The sequence below is a fragment of the Pseudochaenichthys georgianus genome, chromosome 22 (genome assembly GCF_902827115.2).
Source record: "Pseudochaenichthys georgianus chromosome 22, fPseGeo1.2, whole genome shotgun sequence".
Taxonomy (NCBI): Eukaryota; Metazoa; Chordata; class Actinopteri; order Perciformes; family Channichthyidae; genus Pseudochaenichthys; species Pseudochaenichthys georgianus.
The window spans coordinates 29,108,882-29,112,770 of NC_047524.1; the positions used below are offsets into that span (position 1 = coordinate 29,108,882).

At 44.5% G+C, this 3,889-nt stretch overlaps 1 pseudogene; it reads left to right on the forward strand.

The window, feature by feature from the left end:
- The first annotated feature begins 297 nt into the window (after positions 1-297).
- Positions 298-3,889, forward strand: part of LOC139436028 (uncharacterized) — a 7,329-nt pseudogene continuing 3,737 nt past the window's right edge.

Below are 3,889 nucleotides of genomic sequence, written 5' to 3' on the forward strand. Positions count from 1 at the left end.
TGACGGGGTGAAGGCTGGGAACAATACATGCCGGCCGCTGTGAGAAAGTAGAGACGAAGGTCCCACCTTGCCCAGCGATCATAGAGGGGGAACAGCAGCTCTCTGCGTGTCACCATGGTTCCACCCGCGGAGGATGTCCTGGAGTTGGACTATATGGAGGACGAAGAGGATACCTCTGAGTTCCTCCTGTCTGACTCGGATGAGGATGACATCTTCGTTTCATCGGCTCAGGCTGCAAAGCCGGGAGCGATGTCCGCTCCCCCGGGCGAGAGCACACCAGCTTCGCCCGTCCTAAGTATGGACTTGCAGGCCGTGTGCCAACGCGCTGCGTCCAGGCTGGACATACCATGGCCTGAAGTTGCCAAGGAGACCTCCAGATCTCGCTACGAGGGGAAGAACTTGCCCCGAGCAGCGAGGACGAAGAGGCAGCTCCTTCCAGTCTTTCCGGAGATGCTGGGCGAGGTGTTGGTCTTGTGGAGAGACCGCCCCTTTAGCAACAAGGCCCCAATCCAGGGTGCCTTCTCCCTGGACTGTGACGGTATGGAGAGGCTCGGCCTGCTCCGCATGCTGCCCATGGAACCGCTGGTGGCAGCCCACCTCCAACCGAGGCTGGCTTCGACACCGAGCAGGAACCCCATGCTACCGGCAAAGGCAGACCGGTTCCAGTCAGTGATGACCGAACGGGCCTATAAAGTTGCAGCTTTGTCCGCCAGGGCACTCAACGTCTCCTCGCTGCTGACCGCCTACCAGGCGGAGCTCTGCGAAGACATGTCGAGCACACCTGAGCCTGCCGTGTGGGACGAGATCGCAGCGATCACGGACATTTGCCTCCGTGTGCAGCGCTGTGCAGTCCCAGGGTGTCCGCGGGGTCTTAGAAAGTATTAAAAGTTGATAAATCAATTTAGCAAAAATTAAGGCTATTAAAAAGTATTACAAAGTATTAAACGGCATTTTCCAAGGTATTAATGTGTACACTGTGGTGATTGACATTATTCACCCACGGATCTATGGGTCTTATTGTTCTGCACGGACATTTTAGTGAACCGGACTTCCTGTTTCCGCCGGTCTTCGCTTCCCAGGAATGAAGTTGTGTACAATGGTTTTCTGATGCTAAATAAAAGTCTAGCTTGTACCTTTGATACCCCGCGTCCGACTCCCATCTCTCGGCACCACAACACTGCCAAAAGAGTGTAGTTGTTTTTCAAATAAAATCAAGTTTTATTTATATAGCACATTTATAAACGATTTTTGGTCGAGCCAAAGTGCTGTACATATAATAAAAATAGCCTACAGTAGAGACACTTTACAGCAAATACAACAGCACAGATTGTTTTAGTTTTTATTTCATATTGCACTACTTAGAACTTGATTGTTGAGGCTACAATAAAGATGCCTGCTTTATTGTTATTGCACGGATTACAGGTACTGAGACAACGAAATGCAGTTTAGCTTCTAACGGTGCAACAAGCAGTAAAATGAAAAGTAATGTACACAATCTACAGAATAAAATATAGAATTAATTGAATGATAAATAAACAGTGAGCTTGGGTATGAATACACTAGCAGCCTGTGAGCAGTATTAACAGTGTGTATGAATATGCTAAGATATATAAGTATGAAAACGGTAAGCAGTTCAAGTATAGTATAAAATATATGGATATTAATTTCATGATAAACATTGTGGAACAATGATGAAAAATGTGAATGGAAGTGGCGACGTAAAACTGACACAAAACAACAACAATATTTTGAGAAGCCCCAGACCCCCATGTTGCCTATGCTGTATGCTGCAAACTCTTTGTTTAAAACTAATTGGCCATCGGAATGTGTGGAGTAAGTCTCCCAAGCACATTCCACAGCTCTCCCCCCTCCTCTGATCTCCCAACCCCCAGTCTGTAAGTTTGTGTTTGCATATTTCAGTGTTCATTTTGGCAGCTGTTTTTGATTTAGTCTTAGTCTTTAGACGAAAATGGTTATTAGTTTTAGTCATTCCTATCCCTCGTAGTTTTAGTCTAGTTTTAGTCGACGAAAACTCAAAACGTTTTGGTCAACTTTTAGTCGATGGAAAATGACTTTTTAGTCAAAATGTGTCTCTATACTCTCTGAACGCTCCGTCCCCGGCAGATCTCTGTGTCCGCTGCAGCATGTATGTTAGGCCCCGCCCCTCTCACACAGAGAGACACAGGTAGATCGCTCTTCTGGAGTGAAGAGAGCGGAAATAATGATAGTGCAAGTTAGAAACGTAAGATGCATTTTGACAGAGAAGATGGACACTTGGGGGGAAATATGCTGCATTTTGAATGTCCGATAGTCCACCATTAAATTAAATATAGATTTCGTCATAGTTTTCGATATCAAGAATCTAATTTTAGCTCGTCATCGTCTACAGTCATGTAAAAAAGGTTGTTGACGAACATTTTTCGTCATAGTTTTCGTTGACGAAATTAACACTGGCATATTTAAACTGTCGCACTTTCTGTTGTTTCTATCGCGCATTGCCGGTATGAAAGGGTCTGTGCCGGAAATATCAAACATTTAATAAAAGTGAAAAACAATGAACAAGACTTAACGTATTCATCATAATTAATTATATTTATTCCGCTTGGATGTAGGATGTTTGACTTTGTTTAAGGCCCTGTCACACTGTCCCGAAATTGACTCCCGATGGACACACGATAAAGGAACATTTCAAATTCGGCTGTGATCGTAGCAACATCGGGCCATTCGTAAGGGCATCTTAAGCCATCGTATGACCGCCGGTGGAGTTTCTCAGGCTCCGGCAGCAACTTCGAGAGCGGTGGCAACATCTTTGGCATCACAAAGCATTGCCGAAGGACCTTGTGAAGGTTCATTTTCGTGTTGACTTCGTGTGTCCATTTTGCCCTTCGTAAGGCATTCGTGAGGGCATCTTAAGCCATCGTATGACCGCCGGTGGAATTTATCAGGCTCCGGCAGCAACTTCGGGAGCGGTGGCAAAATTGTTGACATGCCAAAGATTTTGCCGAAGGACCTTGCGAAGGTTCATTTTCGTGTTAACTTTGTGTGTCTATTTTGCCCTTCGTAAGGCCATCGTGTACCCATCGCATGACATAGTTTGTGTCATGGTAACGTGGACATATAAAGGCTAACTCCCAAAGCTTCAATCACAATTCAGTTCCTGCAGAATGGCATACTATGATGAGACAACAAGGAAAAAGAAGGCAGCAGCATTGCTTCTTTTGATGCACCTCAGAGAACATGATGAGCAACTCTTACAGGTAAAAATGGTCTTATTTCACGTTGTCATTTATTGCTTTTTGTGACCTGCTCAATCGAAATCAGTAGCAGTGATGACACCTGTATTAAACAGGTGAAACAGGAGCATGAGGATACGGTGCGCGATGTTTGCTTGCAGGTCGCTTCTCTGGTTGTTTTATTGCACAACAAAATCATGTAAACAACCCAATTTGTGTTCTGTGAAACTGAAAAGGATATTACATTGTTTATGTTACTTTCGTTGCAGTTGTATCATACAACTGCAACTGCCGCGGCGCCAGGATTTCAATTTTGGGTGGGCCAATGTAATTTCGGCTAGGCCTGTTCTAATAGCCTATTTCTCGTTAACAAAAATAATATAAAAAGAAATACCTGCATATCTGTGACGGAGCGGGTCACAGAGTGACTGACTCCGCCACTGACAGCCGACACACACACACCACACACACACAACAAACATTTCCTGCTCTCTTCCGTCAAATGAACCATGCAATTTCTTATTTATTTTGTGTTCATTAATTATGGGGAATGACTGTTAAGAGGTAGTTAACCTGTGTATGTTTGGTTCAGATAGTTTCCTCATGTTTGAGGAAATTACTGTTACGATTATTGTGTTATGTCACGTTTTCTATGT